At 38.7% G+C, this 12918-nt stretch overlaps 1 pseudogene; it reads left to right on the top strand.

Moving 5' to 3' along the window:
* Positions 1–614: 614 nt before the first annotated feature.
* The window catches only part of LOC116073670, a 17592-nt pseudogene continuing 5288 nt past the window's right edge, over positions 615–12918 (top strand).

Here is a 12918-nt window from a genome sequence, read left to right on the forward strand (position 1 = left end):
CACCTATTATCTCAGCACTTGGGAGGCTAAAGCAGGAAGATCATTAGTTCAAGGCCAACCCAACCAGAAGGTATACAGCCAATCTGTGTCAGAAAACAGATATGCAAACAACCCCCAAACAAACAAACAAACAAAAAAAAAGCCAGTATGATGCAAAGTATAAAGGTCTTGCAGAATATTAACCTGAGCTTGATTCCTACTTCTGTTATACACTAATATAGAACTCTACAAGTTACTTTTATCTTTCTGAGTCTGTATTTATTAAAATGGACATTGTGGGCTTTTAAGTTTTCATAAAAGTTGAGTAAAATGAAAATAAATTGACTTTGTTTGATTTTATACTCTTTTTGGGCTAGCACCTGACAACCCAGAACCCTCTCAGTATTCAATAACTTATTGCTAAAGAGCTAATAGGAAACCAGCAAACCATTTTTTAATGATGATGAAGTTCTCTAAGCAAACCTTCATGAGGCCTTTCTTGTCTCCAGTGATAATGCATGGAGCCCTGGTGTGGAAGTTGCCCACTGGAGTTTACTAATAGAGTTGTTGGTTCATGGCTTTGCTATAGATCCATCTCGTGGCCATCATTTTAACTAGAGAGTTGCATGAACACGATGTTCCAAGATAAAGCTCTGACAGACGAGGTATTTTATAAAGTCAAGTCTGTCTGAAGCTTTTTGTTCTCCACCGAGTCTTCTATAAGTTTGAGGGAGCCTGGGATGATTTTAAGGTTTGTGGTATATTTAGGCAATAATGGAAGGCCAAATGTAATCAAAATAATTGGGGTGTATTTCAGTTGCTTACATGGAGTAAAGGAAGGCTTTTTAACTCACAAAAATAAAATCTATCACAATTCTCCTTTTACTGTGAGCTATCCAGAATCCGAATATGAGGCTCCTCATGAGTTAAAACTAAGGTAAATGGACTTTGAGGTTCTGCTCGCCTTAGCTTGACCCTGCTCAACTCGGAAGACCTCTAACTTGTTGGCACGTTAAAACATTTTTCAACAACTGTTTTATGTTTCTGAGAAATCTCTGTGCAGTTCCATAAAACTGCACCTGGAAATATTGGTGCATTTTGGATAATAGCTTTCATATTTCAAAAATTAGGTCTGATAACTTACTCTAGAGAGGAATGAGAAAAACAGAAGCAAAGCCAGAAGAAATACTATAAAGTGCAGCATGGGTTGATATATATGAAGCTGTGCACAGGTAATGAGTGGTCCCATCCCACATTGGGGGTGAGTCTTTTTGGAAACAAATACTTCTCCTCTTATTAAGTTTTACGAAATGTTATATATACAGAAGCAACAAAAACAGACATCAGAGTTGGCTTTTAATGTGGTTTGGTATAAGTTATCCTGGAAGAGATGTGGAACTAAAACACATTGCAATAATCTTTGTAGGTGCCTATGCTCAGAAAATAGAATAATAAACAGCAATGGGAGGCTTTAGAACAGACGTGTTCTGGGTGCCAGGGAAGCATGCCTTCTTGTGAATACAGGCAGTTGGCCCTTCTTCTGGCTACAGGGATTCCAGTTCTCCCAACTGTCACCTATACAAAGAAAAGGCCGTTGTGTCCGGTTCTCTGAGTCCTGAAGAGTATGAAGAGTTTCTCGGTCATTGCTGCATCCACAGTGCTGAGGACACAAGCAACAACCTGAGAATTGTTTTTGAGATGTTCGCAGTGAGTGAGCTGTCAAGTACACTTTCACAGGGATCCTGGGAGAGGTGCATAATTAGCTTAGTCTATGGGTAAGGAGCTGAAGGAAGCAGTACTAAGTAGCAATAGTTGAGATTCAGTTTGAGATCCACTTCCATGAGCAGGCAGAGCGCTCTGCTCTGTAGGCCACAGGTATGTGTAATTGGCTGGGTGGGCTTATTTGTATACCAAAAGGCATGTTATAGGAAGGATTTTGTCAGGAACAAGCTCCAATCTAAAGTCAGAAGGTAACTCAGCATATGCCTTTGGCCCAACTGAACATAAATGTTATTGCTATTCCATAGTGTCTATGCTCCATTGGCTCTGGGATAGACATTGGTTTTAACTGTTTTTTAAAGTCTCCCATATGTATTGATTTTCTAGACTCCTGACCTAAATTTCATAGTAATTACAAAAATTTAGGTTGTGTTTTAGTTATTTGTTTTCTTGTCTTCTTTTTCTCCTTTGGTTTGATGTATTAGATGACATCTCAAAGTGAGAAGAAAATGAAATGTTGCAAGAGAGAAAAACATTATAATTAAACAGAATACCCAGTTTTGCCTACAATGAAACAGAGTCTTGATAACAAGAAACAGCTTGCCCAAGACTAGCAATTTTACTAAAGAGAAAGAATGAGAATCCAGGTAAGGACATTTCAAAAGTTGGTAGCATTTCCAAGTTCTTTCCTCACACCCCTGAGAAGTAAGAAACAATCTGTTTAAGGGATCCTGAAGTTATTTGGTACTAATGTGTGCTTGACTCCTTTCTTCTCTGGTGAAGATATCTATCTGGATTTATTTATAATTTTATGCATCAAGCATGGGAAAAATAAGCCAAGCTGTGGAAACAAGTATGAAAGAGTAAGCTAACTATCGGCTGCTGTGCACAGATGTTTGGAGGTTCAGTTTCTTAGGTCAGCTGTGCTGTTGTGCTTGACTGCCTTTAAGTGTGTACTCACATCCTACCTGTAGCACGGATGGTAGCAGCATCTTATAGATGATGAAATCAGGTTTGCATGGCTTGACAAATCAAACAAGAGGTGACCCAAGATTGCTTCTGATCAGATTAGACTGCGGCTGACCGTAATACCATGGTAGAGCCTTCTGTCTGGACATATGGCACACACAGTTCTAGGCAATATGATAAAGTGACACTGTAATCTGTCCTGAAGAGTTGTGCCATCTCTGTGGATTCTTGGCAGACTAAGTGCCTGTATAATACAAGAGACAGGAGTGGACTCCGGCAGAGCTCAAGTTCTCAGACATTACCACCCCCTGTTCTGTAAGGCAGCCAGTAACTCAGTACTGATGAAAACTCTTCTGCATCTGTGATTACACATCTGTGGCAATGGTGTACGCTGGGAACTCCACCTGGAAGGGACTAAAGGCTAGTGTTTTTGTCTGGGCACAGGACTGTGAAGATGAGGGCTAGTCCTTGCTGGGTGGTCTGGAGCAGACATTGTTCTAGTTCAAAAGGACAAATTAGAGAAATTCCTACACACATTCTTTAAACAATCTAATATGCTCTGGAAGAAATCATCCATATAGACCTGGTACACAACAACAAAACAGAATATTTAAATTTACCCTTTCATCATTTATAGCCCGCTGACCATTTATAAGGTGATATCCTAAACTATTGAGACCCAAACACAAATGTGATACAGTCTTCAAAAAACCTTACAGTCCAACAGGAAGACAGCTATGTTTATGGACAATCGTACAAAAAGGTGACCTACTCGTGCAAACTACTACTCTGCAGAGGATGTTCGAGGAACGCTAAGCAAGCATCAGTGAACCAGCCTGATATGTACATAAAGAGTCAAGGAAGCTCCATGGAAATTGACCCTTGAGTCTTTAAATAGAAACTGAAATGCATCTGGGGGGACACACAGAGAAAAAGAGGCATGAAGAGGAACTTGAGGAGTATCAAGTATATATCATTTTTGAGGATACCATGGAATTTTATCATTGAGAGATCATAGTCCTAAGAAATTTACCATGTCTAGAAAGTAGTTTCCTGTCCAAAATCAAAAGCTATATTGTTCTTCCTCAAGAGCTATTTAAAAATAGCTCTATTAAGGATGAGTTTCAAGTATCTATAATTTAATAATACATCATGACACAAATGATGAAACTTGAGATTTCAATAATCATGACAAGAATGTAAGTATTCTGATTCTATATACTTACAGGAGCTTACGGTTTGGAAACACCTGGGTCCTACAGGGAGAAGACAGAGAATTACATGAAATGTCTCTGGCATTTACTACCCCTGCATCTTTTCAATCGTGACCATCATCTCATCCCTCCCTTCTGGTTTGTGTTGTTGTGTTTTTTTACTCCCTGTCTAACACTGTGAGAAAAAGTCATGGTTCCAGGTTTCCATTTAGTTTTTCTGCTATGCTAATTATCACTCCACAGCCCGAGGCCCTAATCTGTACACAGTGCCAAGATAATTCCAGTTATAAACTAGTGAATGAAGGAAGTGACAAGTTTTTCTGTGGGCTTTTTGACCTAGTTTTTATCAAGAATTTTATTACTCAGAATCTAGAAGCGCCTTCTGCTTTGTTTTCACAGGAAGGGTAGTGGTACTCTTATCTTCTGGCAATCAGTGTCAGCTCAGAACCCATGTCTGGTAGTCCTCATATTCATCAGAACCCATGTCTCATAGTCCTCATATTCATCAGAACCCATGTCTCGTAGTCCTCATATTCATCAGAACCCATGTCTCATAGTCCTCATATTCATTAGAACCCATGTCTGGTAGTCCTCATATTCATCAGAACCCATGTCACATAGTCCTCATATTCATCAGAACCCATGTCTCGTAGTCCTCATATTCATCAGAACCCAAGTCTGGTAGTCCTCATAATCATCAGAACCCATGTCTCATAGTCCTCATATTCATCAGAACCCATGTCTCATAGTCCTCATATTCATCAGAACCCATGTCTCATAGTCCTCATATTCATCAGAACCCGTGTCTGGTAGTCCTCATATTCATCAGAACCCGTGTCTCATAGTCCTCATATTCATCAGAACCTGTGTCTGGTAGTCCTCATATTCATCAGAACCCATGTCTGGTAGTCCTTATATTCATCAGAACCCGTGTCTTGTAGTCCTGAACATTCTCTTCCCTAGTATATCCTATGATCCACAGATATGGCCCCAGGTTCTACTGGATAAAAATTGGGGAAATCATTGTTGTATTCACTTAGATGGTGTCTTACTAATTCTATGGACCTTGTGAATGGATGGGTCAAGGAGGCTTGCATCTGAAAATTGATTCAACTCTCCAAAGAAGTTGTCAATCTTAGTTGGTGAGACTGATCTTATCCTCTTGTTCTTTCACCATTGCCTTTTCTCTGATTGTCAAGTTCAGCAGCACCCCATTGGCTACTGCCAGGTCTATTTTACCCCCACTGGGGAAGCTGTGTTCTCTTTTCTTTAAAAATTTTTTTAACTTAATTTTTTATACAATATTTTTTGATCATATTCTGCCTCCCAACCTCCTCCCAGTTACTCTCCAGTTCCCTCCCCAACCACCTTCATATTCTTCCCTTCTTTTTTTAAACAATAGCAAAAGAAAACAAATTCAAATAAAGGATACACTAAGAAGTAAAAAAAACACCAAAACAGAACGAAATGAAACAAAAAGCCCACAAAAAAAATCTATGCATCTGTTTATGTATCTGTATAACTCTTTTGGTACATGCCTTACCCAGAAGTATGGTAGATACAGGCAGTGAAACTTCATTGGAGAAAACTGGCTTTCCCTTCCCCAACAAGCATCTACTGCTAAGAGTTTCTTGGTTGGGATGGGACTTTGTGTCCACCTCCCCTTCTCAGTGCTGAGACGTTGTCTGCTTTGAACCTCTGCAAGTTCTGTGCCTACTGTCATAATCTCTGTCAGTTCTTATGTGCACCACTACTGTTGTGCCTAGAAAACATTGAGTTCTTGGAGTCATCCATTACCTTTAGCTCTAGTAGTCTTTCCTCCTCCTCTTTGACACAGATTCCCCAGCAAAGGGTTTGGTAACGACATCTCATTTAGAGCTGGATGATTCAAAGTATTTAACTCTCTATTCATTGTCCACTTGTGGATCTCTGGGTTAATTACCATCCACTAAAAAAATGAAACCTCTTTGATGAGGACTGAGTGGTACATTGATCTGTGGATACAGCAATATGTCACTAGGAGTCATTTTAATTACTGTGTTTACTTAACAGTATAATAGTATTGGTTTTTGACCTAGGGCCTTTGACCTATTTATTCTCAGGATCCTGGCCATTTTATTAGTGCTAGGTATGGATTCCACCTCATGAAATTAGCCTTAAGTACAAGCAAAATGTGGTTGACTATTCCCATATTTGTGCCCTTTACCTGTGTATTTTGCAGACAGGTCACTATTGTATATCAATGTTTGATGACATAAATAAGTAATGTCTTCATCCACAGGGTTTTATTACCATCAGATTGTGGAGAGTAACCCATCACTTTGACAATAGCCTGTGATTTTGAGGTGGGGAGGTCCATGGGATCCCTCAGCTGTGTTCTCTTATCTGCCTTCAGAACATCGTCTGAGTGAAGGCCCTTTGGTATCTTTGCATCCTTTAAAGTTGTTAAAGCTATTGCAAAATCCTGACATCTGACAGTTAAGTTGCAGCCACCTAACCCCTGTTACTTTAAGACTCAGTCTTGTATGAGTATGAATGACTGGCTCAGTGATTGTCTTGACTACAGTGCTCACGTCCCTCCCACAAATATGTTCTTCATGACCTCAGATGCTGGTCTGTTCTCCAGGATAGCTATAAAGAACACCCTCTTGGCCTTACAATGTACCCATCTGAGTATCTCACAGTCTCACTTCCCTTGACTAGTAGCCAGGTCAATCCACAGAATTTGTGCTCTTCTTGGGGCTCTCTAAAGCTTTACTCAAGCTTCCAAGAGCTGCTCTCATAGTTTCTGTATCCCTTGGTGATTCTTGCCAGGGTATTCAATATAGTACAATGAGAAAGAATCCATAAGCCAAAAAAATTATATACTTGCTCATTTAATATTCTATTCTAGTTTCTTTGATCACATATCGTTTTATCAGTTTGGGTTCAGTCAGGAAATAGAAACGATAGTGTAATAAAAGAGAAGGTTTTAATATAAAGGATTATTAAACTCTGAAGGAGAATTAACTATAAAAACATAAAATAGATTCAAAAGTGGAACTTTTGGGCTGAGAAATTTCCAAAGAAGAAACAGCTTGGAAGAGAGGTTTTCTGCCCATAGCTAGAGTCCAAATCTCACTGAAGTCAGTGTGGTTGGAGTTGGACAGCTGAGATATTGGCCCACTACACTCAGACATTAGGAAACAGTGCTTTCAGATGCAGGTTAGCTGAGGCTGGGTGCAAAAGGGGGTTGGCAAAGGATTTGAGTGCTACAGACAGTACAAATCTGGATGCACACCTAGGCCAACAAGAGGAAGATGTCAGTGAGACAGTGACAGAATCAGTCTTATCAAAGCCTTACTCCTATACTCTTCTACATAGGGGAGGGTGACCATGTAACCCCCAAACAACCTCTTTTTTTTTTTTAGATATTTTCTTTATTTACATGCGAATTTCTCCATTCCCAGTTTCCCCTCCAAAAAACAAAAAAACAAACAAAAACAAACCCCTGTTGCCTCCCCCTTCCCATGCCTGCCACCCCGCCCTCTCCCACTTTCTCCAAACAACCTCTTCCCTCGTTCTAGTAAGATGGACTTATACCTACAGGGGAAAAAGTCCTTTTACACCTTTTATCAAGATGAAACAACTCTGACTCCGAGAAAACTGTAGAACAAAGATCTTCATCTAGGTACCCTATCATCTCATATTTCACTTCACAACCTCATTATTATTTTTACTTACTTACTTACTTATTTATTTATTTATTTATTTGTTTGTTTATTTTAAGATATTTTCTTTATTTGCATGTCACATGTTATCTCCTTTCCCAGTTTCCCCTCTGAAAAAAAGAAAAAAGAAAATAAAAAACAAAAACAAAAAAACTGTTCCCTCCCCCCTCTCCTTGCTCACCAACCGACCCTCTCCCTCTTCCTGGCCCTGGCATTCCTCTACACTGGGGCATAGAATCTTCACAGGGCCAAGGTCCTCTCCTCCCATTGATGGCCGACTTGGCCATCCTCTGTTAAACATATGCTGCTGGAGCCATTAGTTCCACCATGTATACTCTTTGGTTGGTGTTTTAGTCCCTGGGAGCTCTGAGGGTACTAGTTAGTTCATATTGTTGCTCATCCTAAGGGACTGCAAACCCTTCAGCTCCTTGGGTCCTTTCTCTAGCTCCTTCACTGGGGACCCTGTTCTCAGTACAATGGATGGCTGTGAGCCTCTACTTCTATATTACTCGGGTACTGTCAGAGCCTCTCAGGAGACAGCTATATCAGGCTCCTGTCAGCCAACACTTGCTGGCATCCACAATAGTATCTGGATTTGATGATTGAATATGGGAAGGATTCCCAGGTGGAGCCGTCTCTGGATTGTCTTTCCTTCAGTCTTGGCTCCATAGTTTGTCTCTGCAACTCCTTCTATGGGTATTTTGTTCCCCCTTTTAAGAAGGAACAAAGTATCCATACTTTGGTCTTCCTTCTTCTTGAGTTTCTTGTGGTTTGTGGATTGTACTTTATGTAGTCCGATCTTCTGGGCTAATAACCACTTATCAGAGAGGACATACCATGTGTCTTCTTTTGTGATTGGGATACCTCACTCAGGATGAGTCTCCTGATCCATTCATTTCCCTAAGAATTTCATAAATTCATTGTTTTTAATAGCTGAGTAGTACTCCATTGTGTAAATGTACCACATTTTCTGTATCCATTCCTCTGTTGAGGGCCATCTGGGTTCTTTCCAGTTTCTGGCTATTATAAATAAGGCTTCTATGAACATAGTGGAGCATGTGTCCTTATGACATGTTGGAGCATCTTCTGTGTATATGCAAGAAATGGTATAGCTGGGTTCTCTGGTAGTATTATGTCCAATTTCCAGAGGAACCACCAAACTGATTTGCAGAGTGGTTGTACCAGCTTGCAATCCCACCAGCAATGAAGGAGTGTTCCTCTTTTTCCACAACCTCACCAGCATCTGCTGTCACCTGAGTTTTTTATCCTAGCCATTCTGACTCGTGTGAAGTAGAATCTCAGGGTTGTTTTGATTTGCATTTCCCTGATGACTAAGGATGTTGAACATTTCTTTAGGTGCTTCTCAGCCATTTGGTATTCTTCAGTTGAGAATTATTTGTTTATCTCTGTACCCCATTTTTAATAGGATTATTTGGTTCTCTGGAGTCAAACTTCTTGAGTTCTTTGTATATATTGGATATTAGCTCTCTATCAGATATAGGATTGGTAAAGATCTTTTCCCAATTTGTTGGTTGCCATTTTGTCCTATTGACAGTGTTTTTTGCCTTATAGGAGCTTTGTAATTTTATGAGGTCCCATTTGTCAATTCTTGATCTTAGAGCATAAGCTATTGGTGTTCTGTTCAGGAAATTTTCCCCTGTGCCCATGTGCTCGAGGCTCTTCCTCACTTTCTTTTCTATTAGTTTGAGTGTAACTGGTTTTATGTGGAGGTCCTTGATCCACTTGGACTTGAGCTTTGTACAAGGAGATAGGAATGGATCGATTTGCATTCTTCTACGTGCTAACCACCAGTTGAGCCAGCACCTTTTGTTGAAAATGCTATCTTTTTTTCCATGGGATAGTTTTAGCTCCTTTGTCAAAGATCAAATGACCATAGGTGTGTGGGTTCATTTCTGGGTCTTCAATTCTAATCCATTAATCTAATCTGCCTGGCATTGTATCAATACCATACAGTTTTTAATCACAATTGCTCTGTAGTACAGTTTAAGGTCTTGGGGATGATTCCAGAGGTTCTTTTATTGTTCTGAATAGTTTTTGCTATCCTAGGTTTTTTGTTATTCCAGATGAATTTTCAAATTGCTCTTTCTAAGTATGTGAAGAATTGAGTTGGAATTTTGATGGAGATTGCATTGAATCTGTAGATTGCTTTCAGCAAGATGGCCATTTTTACTATATTAATCCTTCCAATCCATAAGCATGAGAGATCTTTCCATCTTCTGAGATCTTCTTCAATTTCCTTCTTCAGAGACTTGAAGTTCTTGTTAAACAGATCTTTTACTTGCTCAGAGTCACACTAAGGTACTTTATATTATTTCTGACTATTGTGAAGGGTGTTGTTTCCCTAATTTCTTTCTCAGCCTGTTTATCCTTTGTGTAGAGGAAGGCCACTGATTTGCTTGAGTTAATTTTATATCCATCTACCTTGCTGAAGTTGTTTATTAGGTTTAGGAGCTCTCTGGTGGAATTTTTGGGGTCCCTTAAGTATACTATCATATCATCAGCAAATAGTGATAATTTGACTTCTTCCTATCCAATTCGTATTCCTTTGATCTCCTTTTGTTGTCTAATTGCTATGGCTAGGACTTCAAGTACAATACTGAACAGGTAAGGAGAGAATGGGCAGCCTTTTCTAGTCTCTAATTTTAGTGTGATTGCTTCAAGTTTCTCTCCATTTAATTTGATGTTGGCTACTGGTTTGCTGTATATTGCTTTTACTTTGTTTAAGTATAGGCCTTGAATTCTTAATCTTTCCAAGACTTTTATCATGAAGGTATGTTGCATTTTGTCAAATATTTTCTCATCATCTAATGAGATGATCATATGTTTTTTTGCCTTGAGTTTGTTTATATAGTGAATTATGTTAATAGATTTCCAAATACTGAACCATCCCTGCATCTCTGGGATGAAGCCTACTTGATCATGACAGATGATCATTTTGATGTGTTCTTGGATTCAGTTTAGAAGAAGTTTTTGAATATTTTTGCATTGATATTCATAAGGGAAATTGGTCTGAAGTTTTCTTTCTTTATTAAGTCTTTGTGTGGTTTAGGTATAAGAGTAATTGTGGCTTCATAGAACGAATTGGGTAGAGTACCTTTTGTTTCTATTTTGTGGAATAGTTTGAGGAGTATTGATATTAGGTCTCCTTTGAAGGTCTGATAAAACTCTGCACTAAACCCATCTGGTCTTGGGCTTTTTTTGGTTGGGAGGCTATTAATGACTGTTTATATTTCATTAGCAGATATGAGTCTGTTTAGATCGTTTATCTGATCTTGATTTAACTTTGGTACCTGGTATCTGTCAAGAAAATTGTCCATTTAATCCAGGTTTTCCAGTTTTGTTAAGTATAGGCTTTTGTAGTAGGCTCTCATGATTTTTTGGATTTCCTCAGTGTCTGTTGTTATGTCTCCTTTATCATTTCTGATCTTGTTAATTAAGAAACTATCTCTGTGCCCTCTAGTTAATCTGGCTAAGGGTTTATCTATTTTGTTGATTTTCTCAAAGAACCAGCTCCTCATTTGGTTGACTCTTTGTATAGTTCTTTTTGTTTCTATTTGGTTGATTTCAGCCCTGAGTTTGATTATTCCTGCCTTTGACTCCTCTTGGGTGAATTTGCTTCTTTTTGTTCTAGAGCTTTCAGATGTGCTGTCAAATTGCTGATGTATGCTGTCTCCAGTTTCTTTTTGGAGGCACTTAAAGCTATGAGTTTTCCTCTTAGGACTGCTTTCATTGTGTCCCATGAGTTTGGGTATGTTGTGGCTTCATTTTCATTAAACTCGAGAAAGTCTTTAATTTCTTTCTTTATTTCTTCCTTGACCAAGTTATCATTGAGTGGAGTGTTGTTAAGCTTCCACGTGTATGTGGGCATTCTATTGTTTATGTTGTTATTGAGGAGAAGCCTTAGTCCATGGTGATCTGATAGGATACAAGGAATTATTTCAATCTTCTTGTATCTGTTGAGGCCTGATTTGTGACCAATTATGTGGTCAGTTTTGGAGAAGGTACTATGAGATGCTGAGAAGAAGGTTTATCCTTTTGTCCTAGGATAAAAAGTTCTATAGATATCTGTTAAATCCATTTGCTTCATAACTTCTGTTAGTCTCACTGTGTCTTTGGTTAGTTCTGTTTCTGTGATCTGTCCATTGTAGAGAGTGGGGTGTTGAAATCTCCCACTATTATTGTGTGCTGTGCAATGTGTGCTTTGAGCTTTAGTATAGTTTCTTTTATGAATGTAGGTGCCCTTGCATTTGGAGTATAGAGGTTCAGAATTGAGAGTTCATCTTGGTAGATCATACCTTTGATGAATATGAAGTATCCCTCCTTATCTTTTTTGTTCACTTTAGGTTGAATGTTGATTTTATTCGATATTAGAATGGCTACTCCAGCTTCTTTCTTGAGACCATTAGCTTAGAAAATTGTTTTCTAGCTTTTTATTCTGAGGTTGTGTCTGTCTTTGTCACTGAGATGGATTTTCTGTATACAACAAAATGTTGGGTCCTGTTTACATACTCAGTCTGATAGTCTATGTCTTTTTATTGAGCAATTGAGTCCATTGATATTAATAGATATTAAGGAAAAGTAATTGTTGCTTCCTGTTATTTTTGTTGTTAGAGTTGGAATTCTGTTCATGTGGCTATCTTCTTTTAGTTTTGTTGGAAGATTACATCCTTGCTTTTTCTAGGATGTAGTTTCCCTCCTTGTGTTGGAGTGTTTCATTTATTATACTTTGAAGGGCTGGATTTGTGGAAATATATTGTGTAAATTTGGTTTTGTCACGGAATACTTTGTTTCTCCATCTATGGTAATTGAGAGTTTTGCTGGGTATAGTAGCCTGGGCTGGCATTTGTGTTCTCCTAGGATGTGTATGACATCTGCCCAAGATCTTCTAGCTTTCATAGTCTCTAGTGAGAAGTCTGGTGTAATTCTGATAGGCCTGCCTTTATATGTTACTTGACCTTTTTTGCTTACTGCTTTTAAAATCCTTTCTTTGTTTAGTGCATTTGGTGTTTTGATTATTATGTGACAAGAGGAATTTCTTTTCTGGTCCAGTCTATTTGGAGTTCTATAGGCTTTTTGTATGTTCATGGGCATCTCTTTCTTTAGGTTAGGGAAGTTTTCTTCTATAATTTTGTTGAAGATATTTACTAGTCCTTTAAGTTGGAAGTCTTCACTCTCTTCTATACCTATCATCCTTAGGTTTGGTCTTCTCAATGTGTCCTCGATTTTCTGGATGTTTTAGGTTAGGATCTTTTTGCATTTTGTGTTTTCTTTGACTGTTGTGTCAATGTTTTCTATGGTATCTTCTG

This window comes from Mastomys coucha, unplaced genomic scaffold (assembly GCF_008632895.1).
Source record: "Mastomys coucha isolate ucsf_1 unplaced genomic scaffold, UCSF_Mcou_1 pScaffold23, whole genome shotgun sequence".
Classification (NCBI taxonomy): domain Eukaryota; kingdom Metazoa; phylum Chordata; class Mammalia; order Rodentia; family Muridae; genus Mastomys; species Mastomys coucha.